The 22183-nt window shown below is 41.1% G+C and overlaps 1 protein-coding gene across 4 annotated transcripts in view; it reads left to right on the forward strand.

The window, feature by feature from the left end:
- The window catches only part of Klf12 (Kruppel like factor 12), a 384722-nt gene that overhangs the window by 44719 nt on the left and 317820 nt on the right, over positions 1 to 22183 (forward strand). For all 4 annotated transcript variants that reach the window (XM_028756552.1, XM_028756559.1, XM_028756557.1 and 1 more), the window contains exon 2: positions 18020 to 18160. The gene's annotated coding sequence lies outside the window, so the exon portion shown is untranslated. The remainder of the gene's footprint in view (positions 1 to 18019; positions 18161 to 22183) is intronic.

A 22183-nucleotide genomic window follows, 5' to 3' on the forward strand; every position in this document is an offset into this window, starting at 1 on the left:
TCCCTCAGTAATAGACCTGGAAGTACAAGCCAAATAAACCATTTCCTCTCCTAAATTTTTTTTTTGTAACAGTGTTTTTTATTAGTAGTAACAGAATGAAAACTGGAATACTCAATATCCTCAATATTTGCTGGGTTCTAAGACACACTATCAGTTACTGAGTTGGATCTAAACTGTTAATGAACTTAACATATTTGCTGCATATGAAAGCACTAAGTTTTCCCTATCAGTGTTCTATACTTTAAAATATTTGCTCATATTCATGGTTTTCTCCATTCCCAACCCCCCACTAACCAGCCCCCACCACATCCCTGCACCTTACTCTTCATGGTGGCAACTCTGAAAATCTCATGCCTAGTTCAGGTGCCCCCACCTCTAAGGAGCTGTCAAAGCTGGGAAAGGGTGAGGAGGTATGTGGTGGATCTGGGAGGAGTTAGTGGGAGGATCTTCCCACTGACACTTAGAGACTTCTGTATATAAAAACGAGTCCAGTCGATTCTTCTTGAAATAAGTTCAAGTAGGTTTATGCAAATTCCTATTTTATTCCTCATGAGCTGGTATTTGCACTCTGGCAGCCCTGCCGTTTTTTGGTGCTTTATTTAAAAATAATAATTCTATTGTGTTCTTAAATTTGTTTCTTTCTCTAAACTCCAACCTGCCTGTCGCCTGAAGGTCTGTTAATCTGTCCCCACCCCTCCACCCAGGCTTTGTTTGCTTAAACATGGAAAAGGAACACTCCTTTCCTTCTTTTGAAGTTGGATTCTGTGCTTGCAGAAGGGCCAGTTAAATCACAAGAGATAAAAGTTAGACTGACAACCTTGGATGTTCCCTGCCCTTTAGCCAGAAATAGCAAACCAGATACTCATCTTGGACTGAAACATGTCCGAATTCACATTCACCCACAAGATCTTGTATTTGGTCACTCTTCCTGAGCAACATTCAGCTCACAGTGTAAGGTCTGCAGGGTGGAGGATTAGGCTGTGTCCCGAGGGTTGGAAGCAAAAGGGTTTCAGATGGAAGGAAATATGATGCTGGCTGAATAGACAAAATTGTGTGTATTGGCAAATTGTTTAAATAAGTATGGAAAAATATTACCTATATACTGATGATAATCCTGGAATTATCTTAAGATGCAGTTAAGCTCACTTAATATGTTTGACCAAGCTGGAAATAAGTTTACTTTGCAAAGAGGACACGGTCTATGACTATGCGAATGAATGAATACATGTTACAGCAACTGTGTGGAGATGCTTTTGTCTGTGTGCATTTGCTTTTGAAGGGACATACTGACAGCATAGTTCTTGAGTGAAAACCTGTTGCTTTCCCAGCTTTAATTCATTTACAGGCTTTCAGGTATGTCTAGGCACTTTAAGTTTGCAGACTTACTCACTGTAGGTGCTGGGAATGAGATAGTGTAGCTATCCAGTTGAAATTGATCATCAATCACTAAGATGGCTCACTTTGTGACACTCTCTGGCAGGGGTAGAGGAGAGGAACGGATTACTGTGAAGAGAGACGCGCAGGGAGGCCTCTCACCTTCTCATTCCCACGCTGGACAGCCATCCCCACGGCTCATCTCCTAAGTCTGTTTTACTTTGGAAAACTGAAGCTCTGCAACTATTTAACCAGAAACTCAGTATCCCTGCCACCTGCTCTTCATCACCTCTCTACTTTCTGTTGCTATGGATTTTGTTTTAACCATTCCTGAATCTTTCATTAGTAAAACTCTGTAGTATGTTTGTGTTTGGTTTATTTAAATTGCAATAGAAAATAGCCTGTGCAACACTCTAAAATGTTTCTTGGAAATTTTTGTCTTTAACGATGCATATGTGTGTGGAACCTGTGTGATTTTATGTGCGCCACATGTTTGGAGAAGCCTATGGAGAGCAAACGCGGCATTAGAGTCCCCTGATGGACATTACAGCCAGTTGTTAGCTGCCTTGTGGGTGCCAGGGAAAGAAACTTGGGTCCTCTGCAAGAGCAGACAGTGTGCATAACTACTGGGCCATTCCCTATCTCTAAAAACTTGTCTTTGATAAACATTTACAGAGGATGTTTTCTTTGCCTTTCCCCTCTACCTCTGAAGGGAGTTTAGCATTGTCTGATAGCTTAACACACAGAGACAGCTGAATATGGTAGCAACTGCACCCAGGGGTCTAAAGGGGGAGGATGACACTTTAGAGGCTAGCCTGTGCTACATAGCTAGATGGAGCTTTAAAGGAAAGGGCGGGAGGTGCTTTCTAATCTCGAGAATTTCTTTCCACTGAAGTCAGATTGTGAAGGCAAAGTGATTAGTGGGAAAACATTAATTTCAGGGTACCCTCATAATTCCAGACTGTAAGTGTTATAATTTACCTGAGGTACGCAGGGCTATTGGCATCATTAATCAGTGCACGGGAATCATCACTCTGAATGATTCTGCTTCATTTACTTTGTGTCAGAGTGTTTGCCACACAATAATAGAGAATAAAAGTACATCATTAATTACAGCTGAGAAAAAAATTACAGCTGAGAGGCTCACATGTATGTGTGTGTGTGTATGTGTGCGTGCGTGTGCGCGCGCGTGTGTGTTTCCATTGTCAAACAGTGAGGGGAATTTAACAGAACAATTCTTACAAAAGAGATGATTTAATTAAACCACAGTATTAAACTCGCTGTGATTTACAATCACATCTTCTAACAGTTTTAAGTAATGCTTACGAGAGTTTCTCTTAATAGTGCCCCAGCCGACATCTTTGTCCAGATGGAAAGATGATTTAGTAGTGTGTTTGTGTCTTGGGTTAATGGTTGCCATGTTTTAAAGAAAAGTGAAACAGGGTCCATTCCCTTGAAGATGAGCACTGGAATGGAATTTGTGATGAAGAGCAGTCTTGTGAAGAGAGAAAATTTCACATAGACCCTTCTTAGATTTGATAGACACATTCAGTGATGTATCAGGATACAGAGTCAGTGTATAGAAACTGTCAGATTTTCTAGATACCAATAATCAACTTGCTGAGAACAGTTGTTAAAATAATCCACTAATAGTTACATAAAAATGACCCCCCAAATACTAAAACAGTATACACTTAAGGTTAGGCCAATATATTAAGTGCCAGTACCAAGGAAAAAGTAACAAAATTTTAAAAAGTGGAAAACAGTAGAAAATGGAAAGCCACCATATTGATAAATTGGGAGGATTAATATTATCAAAATGGCTATATAACTAAAATGGTCACCATATCTCTTTTAAGAATTACTAGTTTTCATCAAAGTAGAAAAAATACCTTTATTCAACCTAGAAGCACAAAACCAGCCTTACATAGCAAAGCTGTCTTGAGCAAATGTAGCCATAATGGAGTTATCACAGTACCTGACTTCAAACTCTATGATAAAGCCATAGTAACAAAACACATGAGTACACCAGGGAAATGCATTATCCAGAAAAACCCATCCAGCCATGGCTATCCCATTCTTGACAAAAGCACTAGAAACATTCATAAGAGAAAAGACTCTTTATGAGGAGGTTTCAGGGAAAACCATATACAAAATGCTAGACTGCATCTCTCACTCTTCCCACAGTTCGGATCAGGCCTTAATGTAAGACCTGAAACTTTGAAACTGTTAGAGGAAAACACATGGAAAAACTTCAAGATTTCTCAGAATAGGACCTTAATAGCTCAGGAAATAATAGCAAAGATTGATAAGTAGGATTGCATAAGATTGAAAAAATTGTCACAATGGAAGAGAGTAAAGAGACAGCCTAGAGAACAGGAAGACTACTTATCCAACAGAGGATTAATAAATATATTGAATGCATAAAGATCTCAAGAAAGTAAACACTAGGGCTCTAGTGGGGTGGCTCACTAGCTAAAAGCACTGGCTGTTCTTGCAGAGGTCCCGAGTTCAGGTCCTAGTGCCAACATTGAGGCTCACAGTTTCCTACAACTTCAGTTCCTGGGGACCCAGTGACCTTTTTTGACCTCTTCTAACACTGTACACACTTGTATACATATAAGTAAAGTAGTCATACACATAAAAAAAATAAGAATTACACACCAAATGAACAAATAATCCAGTGAATAAATGATGAAATTGAAACAAGACAATTATCCAATAAAAATACACAAATGGACGGTAAATATATGGAAAAGCATTCAACATCTTTAACTATTAGGGACATGCAAATAAACGCGGCATTGAGATCCTGTCACATCAATGAGAATGGCTACCATGAACAAAAACAAGAAACTGCAAATGTTGGTAGAGATGTGAAGAGGAAGAGATGTATATAGTTTTGATGTGATTACAAGTGAGTATAGCCACTGTGGATATTAATATGCATGTTCATCAAAAAATTCAAATTTGAGCTACCATACGATTCCTCTATATCTCAGTTATTGGTATATATACCAAAGTATCCCAGTCAACATATTCTCAGGGAGAACACCAGAGCTGTGTTTATCGCAGCATTATTCAAAATAGCCAAGATCTGTAAACAGTGTAGGTGCCTGACAGAGGATGAGTGAATACAAACACATGGTATGTATGCACAAGTCTGTAGTATGTAACCAAGAATGAAACTGTCATTGTAAGGAAATTAACGGAACTAGAGATGATCTTGTTAACTGCCCAAACAGTCTCAGAAAGACACATGCTGCGTGTTTTCTCTCATATGTGGCAGGTAGGGAGCAAAGATGTCAAAAGGAGGCTATCAGCAGGTATGACAAGGGTGGGTAGGGAAAGTAGAAGGCCCCCACCAACGGAAACAATGGGGTGAGTATAATCAGAGACTTTTATATGTAGATATGGAAACCTGATGCAGTGGTATGCTAGTAAAAAGAGGCACTCAGCACATTGTTTTTCTGGGCGCCAGACCTCCTGGACTTCTCCGTAAATATTCTTCGCCTCCTCTTTTGCACTAGGTAACTGGGACTTCCACTTGAAACAGCGCAGAACAAGCAAAAATGGATGCTGAGCTAGGCCTGGTGGCTCATGGAATGCCAGTGCTGGAAGCAGTGGGAGGATGGGGCGGTTAAGACTCTCCTTGGCTAACTAAAGAGTTCAAGACAGTACTGAGCTCCATGAAACCCCGTCTCCAAAGTAAGGACAGGAATGCTCCCAAACCCCATAGTGTTTACTGTAAGGTTATGAAATAATTTGTTCCTTCATTAGTCTAAAGGGCAGTTGAAAGAGGTTAGGCCATCAGCCAGGCTTTATTTCGGAGTTTAATAATTAGTAAAACACAAATAAGGCACATTGGGAAGGAGAGAATACACAGATGGGAAACGTTAAGCAATTGCATGCTCTAAGCAAAAGTGGGTGACTAACCGAGTTTTTGAGATTCGTAAAGAAGTTAATCTTCAGAAGTTCTTTCTGTGTTCTTAGCTTTTGAGCCACCCATATAGTTTTCGAGTTGTTTCTTACATATCGATTTGAGTACTTTTCATAATGAAGTTGTCATTAGAGCTATTTTGAGTGACTTAGCCAGGCATGCTCTACTCACAAATGAAGTGCTGGGAACTGGTACTCAGAACTGCTGGCTCTTGGGTCCATACCTGTGTACAGAGAGTCACATTCCGTGACTAGTGGGCTTAGTCACATTTCTGCCTCTGTTACCAGTTATGACATTAATAATGATAACAGTTTAATGTTCACACTCATACTCTCACATTTCTGTATGTAGACAGTGGTGCTGAAAAGTGGCTGAAACCAAAATTCTTTCAGTATACAAGTGTACACTCTTGACATTCGAAGTGTTAAAAAGTGAGGAAATTAAAACTGTTTTGTATTACTGATTTGTAAAATAATTCTGTTCCATGTTTGGATATGTCTGCTCCTAAATTCTGCTGTTGAAATAGTGTTGATGGTATTGGGACCTGATGCCTTGAAGAGATGGTTAGGTCTTGAGGGCTGTTCCTCATGAGGTGGAATTAAGCACCACTCTAGAGGCTTCTAGCCATAGGCTGCTGACATTCTATTCCATTCCCTTACCTCTTTTGAAGACACAGCATTGGTCTCCTGTGAGGTTTCAGCCACCTGGGACCAGCTCACAAGCAGAGATCATGGTCTGTGGGGTGACTGTATCTGACAGCACCTTGATCATGGACCTATAGCCTTTACAAGGAAGCACTTACATTTCTGGTCTTTATAAATTGCTCAGAGTCTGGTAATTTGTTATAGTTGCCTAGCCTTGGACATGCAAGTATGAATACACGTGATGTGCAGGTTTGGTTTTGTCACCTAGACAAAGTCTAGAGTCATCTAAGAAGAGGAGACCTCAACTGAAGAATTGCGTGGATCAGATAGGTCAATAATCATATCTGTGGGACATTTTCTTGATTAATGACTTATGTGTGTGGGGGAGAGTCAAGACACTGTGAGTAGGTATGGGCTATATTAGCAGGATGAGCAAGTCTCCGGACATAAGGATGCAGTGGACATTGTCTCTAGTCTAGTCCCTGTCTCTAGGCTCTTGCATTTGGTTTCTACTCTGCCTTATCTTGAAGATGGATTGTAAACAATATCAAATAAGCCCTTCCCTCCCCTAATTGATTTTAGTTAGAGTTTTAATCATAATAACAGATAAGCAAAGTAGAACATTTATATCTTAAATTAGTCAAACAAGAAATCTTGAAATCTTATAAACATATATAGTGAATAAATTGAAAGGGCATTCACACTGTATGCAGGCCATCTATTCCAAACCCATAATCTCATCACTTTGAGAAGTCACAGAATTGGACAGCAGCATAATTAATTTTCAGACATTAGAAAACCTTCCTTTAAAAGGTGTACGTGGTATTCAGGGACATCTGGCTTGTTTTCAGTTTTGAGCTATAAAGGGAAGAGTTTAAAACTATAGCTAATTGTAACAGAATCTTTCAATTAGTGTCAGAACAGTGCCTGCAGACCGTTCATTAGGTTGTGATTATTTCTCAGACCTTTAGAGACAGTTTGTGCTGCTGGGCTGTGTGTGGTCACGTGGCTCTTTGTATGTTGTTGGATCAGGGTCCCCTGCCCCATCTCTCTTCTTGTGTTTGGGAGTTTTGTCAGGAAGAAGCCGATGTTGTATGAGGTTCATATAGAGACTGAGAAGTTAAGTGTGCAAATGGTTCTTAAGTGTAGCTTAGATGTCTGCTTTACGTTACCAAAGTGGCAAAACATCGAAGCAGAAGATGTTAACTTAGAGTTTTCTTTGAAGCCAGCTTTGAGACCGCGGATGTAACTAGTAGAGTGGATTCCATCCCCAGCACTACATAAATGTGTGGTGGTGAATGCCTCCAATCCACACATTCTAGAGCTGGAGGAGGGAAGATTGGAAAGTGAAGGCTGGCGGTATGTGCACACTAAATGTGAGTGCAGTCTCAAAAATACAAAAATACCTTGTCTCGAAAAGATTAAATAAAAGGAGGCTGGAGAGATGGCTCAGCGGTTAAGAGAACTGACTGTTTTTCCAGAGGTCCTGAGTTCAATTCCCAGCAACCACATGGTGGCTCACAACCATCTGTAATGGGATCGGATGCATCTGATGGGTCTGAAGAGAGCAAAGAGTACTCACATATAGAAAAGAAGTAAATCTTTTAAGAGAGAGAGAGAGAGAGAGAGAGAGAGAGAGAGAGAGAGAGAGAGAGAGAGAGAGGAGAAAAGATTAAAAGAAAAAATGGAATGGAAACTCGAAGCTTCCCTTTAAGCTGGCTTATCCTTTTTGTGATTCGATCTGTCAAGAAAAATGACTGATTAAATCAAAAGCTAGCTTAAGAAATGTGGAATGAGTCCAGATTAAATCACTAGCCAACACCACTGAGACTCACTTGCTGCCCAATTATCTTTCTGTCCTTGATACATAAGCTAAGTGCTCATCCTGTAGGGGTCCCATCCTTCTCGCCTTCTTTTTTATCATTTATTAAGCTCTTTTTTCGCGTGTTCCAGCACTGTTTCGTATCCAAAGAGTATAAATGTAGTTTGGAATTCTTCTTACATTTGAGTTGGCAAAAGGTGCCTAGTAAATATTTGTTGAATCGAATGGCGTTGCAGCTGAGTCTCTTGGCATGCTGCTGAGTTGTACGCCTGGGATCCTTTGTAGAAAAGCATCCTTTTAGGGATTGAGCAACATTCCAAGCATCCTGTGTCATCCTCACGTCTTTTGTCTCTTTTCCCTTTCATATTCAAGGAAATGATTTGACCACACATTAGCCCTCAGGGCAAGTTAGTTAAAACTAGTAACTTTGGTCATAACTCCACCAACTAGAGAATTTTGAATACTAGTAAGGTCAAGCTAGACAACCAAGGGGAAAAAAAGAATCTAGTCAATCTTAAGTCAAGGAAGGCAGTCTCAAAGCATCCGTTGTGTTTGGAATCCTCATATTTGATCCTGAACCTTTTTCCTCTAGGGAGGCTGGTGAGAGGAAAGCATGCTGTGGCTCTCACTGGTGGCTCTCTCTGTGCTGCCCTGTAGTTGCTTCCATGTTTTAAGGTGGCATGGGAAATTGGAAGGCTATGGTGCAGTGTTTACGTGTACATCCACTGTAAAGAATGAGGCATTAGCAGAGGTGAGGTTTACTTCACTTTGAAAGCAATTGTTTTCCACGATTTCTTCACTTTTTCTAGACTCTCAGCTAGGTCATAGAAGAAAATATCATTTAACTAGTTGTATTGCTGGGTTATGTATGTTGCTGTAGTGACCTTCTTGGGAGTGGCCTGGGAGATAGGAAGGTTTGTTAAGTAGGTGTTACTTTTCTTTGAGCCATCGCTGGCATGAGTAGATTTATACATGCAGATGTAAATGGAATTAACTCAATTGTGGGAAGTTATTTCCAGCAGGTAAGTGGAGCCATGGGAATGCTCTGGCTGTATTTCCCTCTTAGGTCTTGCATTAGTTGAAGGGCCTGCTGGAGTTGGTTTTTCTGTTTCGCAAATAATTTGTTCTGTGGACATGTGTGTATGTGGCTTTTAAGGCTGGTGTTTGTTTGGGAGCCTTTTATGTGGCCCAAGGGAGCAGCTTCCTTGTGACCATCATTAGAACACCGCAGCAGAACTTCCTAAATTCCTGTCTCTAACTCAGCAGCTTGGCCAGCTCAATTCAAAGAATCAGCAGAGGCCAGTGACTGTTGACAGAGTGTTTCCTTAAGCAGGAGGTAGCAGGATTTGAAACTTCCCATGTCTCAAATAAATCTGAGACTTAGGGAAGTGCAAAGGTCAGCACTGCTGTCTGAGCAAACCAACCCCTCCCCCAATCCATGACAACAGTCTCTTTGAAAGAATTTTTTTCAAGAAAATATTTTTAATCCTTTGAAAAGTATATATAGTATCTATTTTAACATAACCATCCTTGCCCCCCTGCAATTCCTTCCAGAGCTACCTTACCTCCCTACCCATATCACTTGCTGTTCTCCTGTTTCTTTAATCAAGTTCAGCTTGGGTGGCTCAAATACTCTTGGGTGTTAGAACACTGGAGTATGCTCTACAGACCAAGAGTCACACTCTGAAAAAAACCAGCTTTCTTTTCTCAGCAATTCTTAGTTGCTTATGGTTTCCTAGCTAGGGACAGGACTCTGTGCCCTTCTCCTTAACTGCCTGCTGGGATTTTGTCTGGCTTGAAGCTTGTGCAGGCCTTGTGCATTCTGTCACAATGGCTGTGAATTCATATGTGTCGCTGCCCCTTTGTGTCCCGAAAACATTGGTCCTTTGAAGTATTCCACTGCCTCAGGCTCCTAATCTTCCCACCCCCTTTCCACAATAATTTCTGAGCTTTGGGGAGAGCAGTGTGATATTGACACCACATTTAAGGCTGAGCACTTCACGGCCTCTGTTGTTTGAAGGATGACCAGTTGTGGGTCTCTGCTAATTGCTATCTGCTTCAAAAAGAAGCTTCTCTGATAAGGGTTGAGTTACGGATTAACTTATGGGTTTATCAAGTCATTAAGAATCAGTTTAATACTGTGTCTATTTCGCAGAATGATAGCATTGAGTTCTCTCCTAGGGACGATGACCTATCTAGCCACAGGCTCTTGGCTGTGATGACACTTGCTAGGTATGGGATTCATCTCTTAGAACAGGCTTTAAATACAAGGAGAATTCTGTTACTCCCATGATATTTTTCAGATACCATTTATTGCATCTGTTGGGTGTATCTTGTCAGGATAGTTGTTACTATCCTCACAACACGTGTAGCTGGATAAGAATGATCATTACATTTCTCTTCTGTTACCCTGAGTAGAACCTTCTAGCACTATGAAAACCAGCTAGGAGGGATGGTATTTCCAGGTCAGTACCAGCTTATATTTAAAAAGGAATAGCTCTCACCTATTGTCACCTCCCTCCCTCATACATCCCCTCCCCCAAGAACTCTGAAAGGAAATAATGAGTTAATTATATGGTTACATCACGGGCTTATACATGATCTTGAACATTGTGAAGATGTGGCAATATGAAGTCAACTAATTTAAGAAAACTAAGTTTCAAAAATAGTAAGGGATATTGTAGTGATTGTGTGTTACTTCCTTTTCTCTTTTTGTGAGCAATTTCTTTCTTTTCTTTTCTTTTTTTTTTTTTTTTTTGGTTTTTCGAGACAGGGTTTCTCTGTATAGCTGGGGCTGTCCTGGAACTCACTCTTAGACCAGGCTAGCCTCGAACTCAGAAATCCGCCTGCCTCTGCCTCCCAAGTGCTGGGATTAAAGGCGTGCACCACTGCTGCCTGGCTTTGTGAGCAATTTCTAACAAGGGTTAATTTCTTGTATTTGTAATTATTGATTTAATCTTTTAATATAAACTACATGAAGACAAGTATTAAAGATTTAGGGGCTTGCAGAAACCCATTTGTGTGTGTTTCTTGGTCCTCACATTTTCATTAATTTTTCTTTTTAATTAGTATGTGCTGTGCACCAGCACTCTAAAAGATATCAGCAAGATGCAGCAATTGTGTCTGTGGACACAGCCCTAGAAGTGACAGTTGATGTCTTCTCCCTATACGTTTACCACTGAAGCCAACCAAGACTTTGTACCCGTGTCCCAAGTATCCAAAGGATGCACGACAGTTAGAGACTCATCTGATCAAAGTGCTGAGACTAAGTGACTGAGGGGTATTCATCCTTAAACCAGACATAGATATCAACCCCATCTCCTCTCTCCAAGGCCCAGGAGGGAATATCACAGAAGGGAGGGCAGAAACAACTTCAGAGTCACAAGATGGAGAAGTGTTGTGAAATGTTACCATCCAGATCCAACGCTGCTGTTGCAGCCAGGAACAGACAGAGCTGTGGGTACCTGCATGACACTGGGCATTCTGACTTCCTGTGACAGATAAAGGAGTGAGATCGTTATGACTTTGATCATACTGGAGGAGGCATCATTCTCTCTAATGGTGTAATCAATGAGAGGCAAGGTGGGAAGAAGAAGGGGTTCAGAGAAGGCTACCAGAGGGCCTCATTACCAGAGGTAATGAGGGGCTGAGTATCATTACAACGCATTCTGTATATGTCTGAAACTGTCAAAAATACAGAAAAAAGTTCATGAAGACATGTGGGCTTGGATCAGTGGTTCTCAGCCTGTGGTTTGACCAGGGTTGCATATCAGATATTCTGCATGTAAGATATTTACATTGCGATTCAAAACAGTAGCAAAATTGAAGTTACGGAGTAGCAACGGAATAATTTTATGGTTGGAGGTCACCGCTGCATGATGAATTATAATTAAACGGCTACAGCATCAGGAAGGTTGAGAACCATTCATTGACTTGAATCATTAGAAAAGTGGAGAACAATCTGGTGCAAAGGTGAGTGGCAGAACTCTGCCACTGTTGGCTTTGCTTCCAGGTAAACTTGCATTTCTATTCAAGTATCTTCTGTGAAGAAAAGTTGGAGTTGAGGAGGGATCGTCGTGGGGATCTAACCTCACCACTGCATTCCACCTTGGGTGCTAAGTTCCTATGGCAGAATATCTTATTGTTCCTGGAGGCAGGAACATAAGAGATGCTGTTGATTCATTACATGGTACTGTATGCTTTTCTGTCAATATGCAGAGTTCTTCATTCTTTCCTATCAGCATCAATTTAACATAATAGAAATCGCTGCTTGCATTGCCCCAGTCTTGTCGTGCAGGATGGGGCTTGGGTCTTAATTTCTTTTAACTATTTGTTGTGGGATCTATTGCAGTTCACTGTTTGTTCACTAGTTAAAACTTCAGGAGCTCTAACAAAGCTTAGCCTTAACAGATTACGGCCTGCGGCTGTTGCTCACAGTATTCCCTAGTAGCCAGGTAGAATAATGATTGATTCCCTTTCTTTTATTTATATTTTCCTCAGGTTTAGTGAAATGCTCCTGAGGTAATGGTCAAATTGCAACTAGGAGTCCACTTATGATTTGACATGTTTCAGACTAGAAAACATTGTGCCATTTTTATATGGGGAGCCCGCCTTGCCAGGATTAGTAATTGTGATCTTTATTGCAGGAAGATGTGATATTATCATCAGTCTCTTAGCTCCATAAAGGCAATGGTGTGTGCTTTATTTCTAGTTCCATTTGGTAATGCCTAGTTTTGCTACTGTGTATATATGCATGGTGTGTGTGTGTGTGTGTGTATGTTGTGTAAGAATATATTAAGATTAATAACCTGTATGGATTGCTTCTAATGACTCTTGGTCTCCTGCTGTTTTTGTTGTTGTTGCTGCTGCTGCTGTCTTTTTTTTATGTTGTTTGTATGTGTGTGTAGTATATCTGTGTGAAGTGTATGTGTATGTGTGATTTGAGTACAGGCACATACGTGGCATATGTGTGGAGGCCTGCGGAGGGTGTCAGGTCACCTGCTCTATCATATTTCACTATTTTTTCCTTTTGAGACGAGTTGTCTTACTGAACTTGGAGCTAGGTTGACGGCTATTGAGTCCCGGCTAATCTCCTTGTTTCCCACCGCTCTGGAGTTAAGAACAGATGTTGGTACATCTAGCTTTTTAGGTGGATGGTGGGATTCAAACTCAGGTCCTTACCCTTGACAAGAAAGTGTTCTTACTCCCTGCGTTATTACTTCAGCCTCTCCTAAGCTTATTATGTAAAGTGTATCTCCTAAGCTATGTTTCTTGTGAGACTAAAGTGAAGTTAGTATCTTTCACTCATTGATGAAGGAAATGCTACAGAGCTGCTGTCAAGCCTCAGGAAGGGCCCTGTGTGAGCATCCACAGTCCTTCTGCAGCAACAAGGTCCCTCCCAAGGGGAGGAATGGTGTAGCACCATAGCTATCTATCTGGAAACTATGAAGCACCTCAGTTACATGCTCAGTCTATCTGCCCTCCCCTTGCCTAGAAGCATCTCCCTCGTTCCTCACATACTGCAGAGGGTCAGTTCTCTGGGCCCGAGGCTGTTGTTGACAGCGTTGCTTATGATCTGCCACCTTTGTGCCAGATGAAAATGTCTGAGTTTCTGTTTGCTCGCTCTCTGTTAGTTGTGAGTTTTGAGACAGATTCTTGTGTAGGCCAGGCCAGCTGTTGTTGGCTCATGGTCTGTGTTTTAAAGAGCCTTCCTTTGCTCTGGTTTCCTTCTCTAGGAAACAAACTTTCCTTACTCTCATTTATCCTCAGCTGTAGGAGAGCCCCTGAACAGATCTTGCCTCAGCTTCCTTCACCTTCGTATGTTCTCTCACCTAAGCACTCGAGTGTGAACACTATCGGTAAGCTCACACGGGGCTCATGGCTTCCCAGACTGCTACATGCTGTGTTTTTCTGATGTCACATCTGACCTTGCTTTTATTTGATATCACTTACTGCTTGTCTCTTCAGTTTCCTTCCCTTGGTGGCACACCCTTCACATGGCGCTGCTTCCTCTCTCCTTCTGTCTGTCCTGATCACCTTCTTTCCCTTCATTCCTCCCACTGTGCTATAAGAACTTTTCTGCTCACAGTCTTCTAGCAGGAAAGCTAAGATCAGAGCACCAGCATGGCCAGGTCCTGGTGAAGATGGCTAGAGTCTCCCTGCCCCCTCCTATGGCAGATGGTGAATGAAGAGGTTCCTGTGGGTCTATCAGTCTCTGTCTCTTGCTTTCTCTCTATCTCACACTGTGTCTCTATGATACTTGGGATTGACTGAGGACTTTCCCTGGAATGTACTACACTACGCTGCTACAACCCTGGCTGTGGGCTCTCCTTCACCAGGGCACTAATCCTAAACCACACGGTCTCATTGCAAAGGCCTCATCGGCCATCATGGTGAAGATCTAGGCATTTGTGGAGAACACTCATTCATTTAGTGCAGAAAGCAGAAAGAGTGAAGCCGTGGTTATCAGTGTCTTAGGCTTACTGTAAGAAGTTTGGAAAAGGGTCACTCCAGTAGACATCAGGTGTGGTAGACCACCATGGCAGTATCTGGATGACTCTTTCCATAGAAGCTCTGGTCCACAGTCCCTTTCTTCTTCTCCATCTGTCACACACCAAATTCACATCCTGAAGGGAGTGGCCTTACTTTTCTTGCCTCTAAAGCTAGTGTTTAAAGGAGTTACAGCCCCCACCCCTCCCTGTTCTTTCTGCATTTGCTTCCATGAGTAAGCCCATTTGTGCCACCAGGTTCACGTTCTGTCTTAAATTGACACCTTCATTTTTCTTGAGCCTTGAATATACATAATCAACTGATAGTTAACCCATTATTTTCCCCTGGATATAATGTACAGCATTTCAAACTAATGTTCTCAGCTTTGTTTTTTGTCTTCGTTTCCTAGTGTATAAAATCCCTAAACCTGTTGATGATCTGTTTGGGATTTTTATTCTATATGCTTTTCTCTCCCCTCAGTCACCAAGTCCTATTGATTTTACATTTTGTAATATTGGTGGTGTATCATTCTGCTTTTTTTCTGAACAGTTTTCAGAATCACATAAATTCTCTCTTTACTCACTGCACTTGGAGAGTGAATAAATTAGTCTGCTATTCTTTGTATCTATGGACATAGTGGATTGGCCACTCTAGGCAGGTGGTTCTGGGTTGTATAAGAAACCAGACTAAGCAAGCCAGTAAGCAGATTTCCTCTGTGGTCTCTGTTTCAGTTTCTGCCTCCATGTTTCTGTCTTGAACTCCTGCCCTCCTTTTTCTTAAATCATGGACTATAACTCTGAAAGAGGAAAGGAACCCTTTCCTTCCCACATTGCTTTTGGTCCGTCACTGTTTTTGTTTACTATGTTTGTTTATCACGGTAACATAAAAGCAAATTTGGTCATGTGTTACCAATCTTCATAAAATTAGTCTCCTCTGGATTGTCCTTGGGTTCATTTATTAAAAATGAAGTAAAGATTTGAAGCTATTTGTGATTTATTTTTTTCCTATTGGTTTGCAAATATCCACCCCTCATTCAGAAGCAGGGAAAATACTGGTTGACAGTGGCTCATCTGGGAACATTTTCGCAGCAGTCAACTTGCTTTTCATGGATACTGCGCTACTTTTCGTATTCTTACTTCACAGTTTTTAGTCATCCTTCAATTAAATCCAATCATTACAATATGGCATTATCAAATAAACAGGTTTACGATTTAAAAACTACTTTAATTAGGGTATGCCTCTGCTGATGGGAGCAAATTGTTTTTCAGTCCGCTCAAAGGAGCCACCTGTTTGGAAACACTCCAGGTGCATCAGTCAGTGTGATTCCGAAAGAGCCTGGAGATCGTGGGTTCAGCTAGAGAGGTGGCTATGTGGAAGCATTCACTGCGAAGACCCTACCATATTTGTTGGAATGTCACGCAGGAGAGTGTGAATCTCTTCGACTTGGCATTGTGATAACCAGAGAGCTCAATACAGACCTCTCCACCTTCCTGTGCATTCTTCCTGAACCTCAGTCATACAGATGCTCAGCTCCTGTCTCCCAGACATCGTGAGGCTTATAAAGCTGATGGCTGTCATTTCTCTCATACTGTAACCATGGCAAAGTATGGTTTTTAGAGCCACTCTTTGGTTTTAGTCTGTCGTGCGTTAGTTGGCATTTTGTTATGACCAGATACCCGAGATGGTGAAGTTGTAAGATGAAGCTTTATCTGGGGTCATGGTTTGAGAAAGTTTAGTCCCTGAGTACGTGGGACTATAGGTGTGAGTGAGAGAGCACGTGGTGGAGAGCTATTTACCTCATGGCAAAGAAAAGCAAACAAAGAGGAAAGGGCTTGGTCAAAAATAAAACCTTTGAAGTGTTCCAATTTCCTTTTGTTAGGCCCCACTTTCTTAAAGGTTCCCACTTTTCACTGGAGCCCCAGAGACAATTTAGCCACACTCTTTAATATGGTCACTGGGAGGAGGGTCACCCCTATCCAACTACAGCATAGTGTAAATGAATTAGGTTGTGGATAGTCAGCCAACCATCAGACAGTGTGATTGCTTAGTTATGCTATGTCAATAGTACTTACTGTTTTGAGAATTGAATGGACAGACACTCACCAGTGTCTTTGCTTTTTGTAGAATGCAGTGCACCGTTTGCATGATTTGACTCTACTGTGAGTCCTTAACTCCAACAGTGCAAGTTAGGTATTTTTTTGTTTGTTTGTTTGCTATAGATATCTGGTTTAATAATTAGGTTTAGACTCATCCTTAAGATAGTCAGATTGAGTTTCTGTAACTTGTTTCATAGTTATAATACTTTTCTTAATACAGATCAAGAAGATTATCATTTTATACACATACTCCTTTAATTTTGTAAAAAAAAACTCTATTTTCTTTGGCTTTTGTTTAGTGAAGCAATGTTTTTGATTTTGATTTTGTTTTTTTTTTTTAACTGACTTTGGAGCACCTTACATGGTTACTTCTTGGCAGGCTTGATTATTCACTTGTACTTGACCCACTAAACTTTGAAAGTTTGTCTGTGTGAGGGTGTGTGTGTGTGTGTGGGAGAGAGAGAGAGAGAGAGAGAGAGAGAGAGAGAGAGAGAGAGAGAGAGAGAGAGAGAGAATCTGTGTGTGTACACGAGTCTGTGTGTATGTGTGTATATGTGTGTGTTATGTGTGTATGTGTGAATGTGTGTGTATGTGTGAGTGTATGTGCATATGTGTGTGAATGTATGAGTGTGTGTGTGTGTGTCTGTGTGTGTATTTTGACATAAGGGATGCTTTTTTTTTCTTCTTACTTTTGCTGATAAGACAAGATCTGATGTAGCTCAGGCTAGTTGTTTTGCTGCCAAAGCTAGCCTTGAATTTCTATTCTTCCTGCCTCCACCTCTTAAGACTGCCACACCATGCTACACTAGAATTGCAGTTTTTGAACAGCAGTTTGCTGTTTGCATCCTTCTCTAGTCTGCTTCCTAAGTATCTGCCCAGAGCCTGCTCCTTTTGATCCTTATCTTAGGCAGTGAATAATCTGTTTAAAATGGACTTCAAAGTACCTGTGGTTTATTTGCTTAAAGCAGTACATTTCTCTTTGAAAAGATAATGCCTCCTTTTAAAGAGTTGACTTGTGACCTTTATAGCAGTCCTCCAAGGCTGGAGAGATTAGCGCCTTCCGAGTCACAGGCCTCTTTTCCAGTGAGTAACTGTCAGTGAGCTTTACCTAAGAAACACAGAGATGTGCAAACTCAGTATAGTACATCTGATTATTCTTTGTGTTTATATATCCTCATTGAAATGAGAATATTACCCGGAGAATCATAACAGTGATGGCTCATGGTTTGGCTACAGAAAAGACCTTTTTGTATACTACACATATGAGTTACTGGTAAAAGGGAATTATTTACGGTTAGGTAAAAAATAGGCTAATCTCATAGTATTATAGCTTAAAGAAGAAAGCAAAGGTCAATGGTACTCCTATGTGGTTCCGTAGACTCTGGAAATTTACACTGTACAGGGTGAGCCGTCAGCCACTGGGTTGTGAATCTCTATCTTTGTATTTACATTTAGTCTTGTCTGCAGGACAGCAGGCTTACTGAACACACACTGTAATCTCTGTTTATGCCCCTCCACACTCCTGAAGGGCCTCCAGGTCTCCCTGAGTTCTTCTGCATCATTTTTAGGGACATCTTAGGTACTTGTAGCATACTATATTAGCTAGTTGCCATGAGGAGTTTCATTGGTCTTTTTCTCTGAATTTCTCATACAGGCCTTCAAGAAACCTCCAGAGTGTCTTACCCCTGCTCCCTGTAAATGCTGTGAGAATCCCAGTTTTATATGTCAAAAGTGGTCATCATCCAGAGCTCCTGGATTGTCAGCTCTGGAATAGTAGGTGGAAAATATCGTTCAGGTAATACTCTGTAGTCAGAATCCCCAAATGTGTTGATCATTCGCATCCTGTATCATACATATGGGCTTAGAAACTGGGAGTTATGTTAGTATGAAGACCCGGAATCCAAGCATGGTTTCTGTTTTTATCCATTACCTGCCCCCACTGGAAATGGATATGTAAATAATGCATGTAAATAAGTCCAAGTAAATTACCTGGCTTTAATTCTTATATAGTTCCGTGGATTATTTGTTTGCATTTTCATTTCTTACTTTACAAGCAAATATAAAGCTTCTTTATGTGTGTCTGTGTCAATAGAAGTGTGCGTATAAATGAGCAACACCTGTAGATGGAGAAAGCAGATACAGAATAATATGGAACATGTATGTGAATTGTGGCTGTGTCCTGCAGTTGCATGTGTATTCTGGTGCATGCATATGATTTCACCACTAATGCAGTATTACGTGTGTATCATATGTGGGGTATGGATGGTAAATTACACATATGTGAAACAGGCATTAATGTAATAGTAGATGTCTATAATATGTTGGCGTGGGATGGTGAATTGTACATATATAAAACAGACATTAATGTAATATTGGGTGAGTCTGAGTTATGCAGACATGTATCGTATTTATGCCTGTATAAGTGTGTTAGAATATAAGTCAGCATGCAGAATAACGTACGTACATGTATGTGTGTATCTGTCTTAGGGTACAATTGTGGGGGAAACACAGGATAAATAATGCTTAGTATTGAATCTGAGATGGTAACTTGATACCTATGTGGCTTTGTCATTGGGCAGGAGCCACTCAACTCTTCTAGGTTTTATTAGTAAAAGGTGAGAGTTTTAAGTTCATAGAGGCTCTTTTATGACTCTAAAGTTTGACGTTTATCGAAGATACCATCATTCAGTTTGTTCAGTCACTGTGTGAATGACTTTATTTATAGTAATATTTTATGATTGACTTTCACCGCTCACATTCACCACATATCTTTATTAGCTTCTGGAGCTTTTAACTTATTTTCCAGGATAACTCTTAATCTCATGAGCTTTCCCCCCAAACTGTAGCAAACTCTTCCAGATTATTGTCATCAGTGTATTGTTTACTCTTCTTTTGGCTGTGACCAAATTCCTTACAAGAAACAACCTGTGAAAAGAAGGGTATTCAGTTTATAGTTTAAGAAGGGATATAGCCCAGCCTAGCAGGCAAGACATGGAAGTGGGAAAAGATGATGATTGGTCAGAGTGGATCCAAAGTTAGGAGGCAGTGGGGAATGACTGCTGGTGCTCAGCTTGCTTTCTCTTTATTCTGAAAACCCAGCCCATAGAATGGCACCACCCACTCTCAGGGTGGGTCTTCCTTGCTCAGTCTGGAAACTCTCATAGACACACCCAGAAACTCGTTTCCAGGGTGATTCTAAATCTAGAATAAAGGATATTGCAAACCGAGCATCACAATAGATTAATATAAAAAGATTTCAAGGGCTGGGAACTGCACATTTAGTAGAATGCCTGCCAAGTAAGCGTGTTCCCTGTAGTTGTGATCTCCAGCACCAGCAGAAAAAGATGGGTGTGGTGGACTGCTTTTGCAGCTCTAAGATGGCAAGAAGCAGGACTCCAGACTCAGACATATCTCCAAAGCTTGATGGACAGCAGTGTAGCCAGTTGGCAAGTTCTAGGCTCAGCAAGAGAACCTTTATAAATAAGATGTAGAGGGATAGAGAAAAACACCCAGCATTGACCTTTGGCTTAGACTGATACTATGATGGTAACTGTCACCGAGTTCAAGCCATGTAGCTCTACAATACTTAGCTGAAGAGAGGACTGAGTGAATTTCTTTGTATCTGGGTACACTTGTATGTGCAAATTGTGAAGGCCAGAGGTGAGCCTCCGATGTAAATAGGAGCCATCCTTTCTCTTTCTTTAGTCAGGGTCTCTTACTGGCGTGTGGCTCACTGAGTAGGCTTGGCTGACTGGTCTACGTAGGCCTCTCTCCACCTTCTAGTGTTGGGGATCCATGCCTGAGGTTTTTACATGAGTTCTCACCATTGAGCGCAGACTACACTTTATTGGTTGGGCTCTCTCTTTTCAGCTCCTGGGTAAAATTCTTAAAGACCATTTTGGTACCTATTTTGCCTTTGTAGACAGCGCATCATCAGTTTTGCTGCACATGAGATAGTCAGCAGATGCTCGTGCAATGAACACACCACTGTAGGCCATTTAAAATTCCCTGTCATGTAGATGCTCTCCTGTTCACTGGGAAGTTCTCTGCGATGTATAGGTCTGCAGAGTGGTATTAAGAGGACATCACTGTAGATGCTAAGGGACCTAGGGTAGTAGAGAGGGATGGAGGTGGGTGGCCTGGGAGGAGAGGTTCGGTGCCTTTCTTCCACTCTTCAGGGCAGTGTACCCTTTCAGAGCAGCTATCTTTAACCAGCGAGGCACATTATTTCATTAGCTCTGTATCCCCAGAGTCATATGGGAGTCTTTTCTGGGTATAAATCTTGTGTCCATAGGGCACTGAAGCAGTTAATCTAAATGCTCTCTTGAACTCAGAGTGCAGCGCTGAGTTATGATTCTAGAACAGAAGAAAGACCTGCTTTTCCATAGAAGATTCTCTTCCTAATGCATGGTAAATTATAAAAGGGAGTGAAAAACTCCAAGGGAAACTTCAAAATACTCATATAAGATTTGGGCATTTGATTGAGAAATATACTGTTTTGTTGCATGAATGTTTTATGCTGACTTCCTCTTTAATTTCATAGTTTATCTGAGATAGCTCTGATGGGGAAAAAAATCATCTACTAAAGCCCTCTGTCCTCTTGCTGTGGTTAGTACTGGTCATTTTTTACCTTGATACTCTGTGTTGACATCTTCGCTTGTGATAGCCAAAGTAAACACACGAAATGAGATGTTGACAGTTGTGGCTGATTATCAATTGTCACTGAAATTTTGGGTGAGGTATTTGCTCCCTAATAAAGGAAACACTATTGGGTTATATAAGGTTAGCTTACACAGTAGTTTTAATGTCCTTGAAGTTTCACCTCAGAAATTATAATACAGTCAGTGTTGGCTTCCAGTGACCTCTTTTTAGCTTGAGCCTTCTGCATGAAGTTCATGCCGAATTGAACCTCAGGAAGGAAATGTCTTTCAGAGTCAAAATGAAACCAAGTATTCATATTAGGGGGTATAAGGAAAGAAACAAATAAAAAAGAAGAAATCCTCCCCTCAGGAGCAGGCAGCGCTTGCCTTCTGCCAACTGGCCCGTTTGTGAGAACTAGTGAAGTCATCAAGCCGGAGCTATTTTAATCCTGACACGGTGGTGCGCAGAGGCAGCTGGAGGTGCTGCACAGAGGAAGCGCAGAGACATTTTCAGAGGCAGAAAATTTCCCAGCTGACTGACAGCATCCCTGTTTCACACCTAGTGCCTCTGGCACCTCTGAGAAACTGAAGGGCTTGTGTAATGGGCCAGGCTGGGATGATGTAGACTGAATCTATACCCAGCCCTTAAAGGAAACCTCTAGCTTCTTCTCCATTGAGACCAGCCCCATCCATCATGATAAGCTACATGGGTTGTAAACATGGTGATGATGCGAAGCAGAAGACAAATTGTTGTTAGGATTTGAAACATGGTCTCTGGTGTCCTACACTGGCCTGACCTTACTATATAGCTGAACATGTCCTTTAACTTCTAATGCTCCTGCTTCTGTCTCCCAAGTGCAAGGATTGCAACCACAATCTACCATGCTTGGTTTTAACAGTACTGGTCATCAAACCTTGTCCATGCTAGGCAAGCACGCTGCCAGTGGAGCCACATCCTTAGACATAAAACATTTTGAGTTTTTCTTTTTCTTTGTCTTATGGGTTTTTTGATCACAAAAGATCAGAAGTGCAAGGGCTTTACTTCACTGAACCAATGATGTTGAAGATAATGATCAAATAAAAACAAACACAATCGCACACATATATGCATATGCACACACATATACACACACATATACACACAAATACATACATACTCACACATACCAAATTGAATA

The sequence above is a fragment of the Grammomys surdaster genome, unplaced genomic scaffold (assembly GCF_004785775.1).
Source record: "Grammomys surdaster isolate TR1022 unplaced genomic scaffold, NIH_TR_1.0 126124, whole genome shotgun sequence".
NCBI lineage: Eukaryota > Metazoa > Chordata > Mammalia > Rodentia > Muridae > Grammomys > Grammomys surdaster.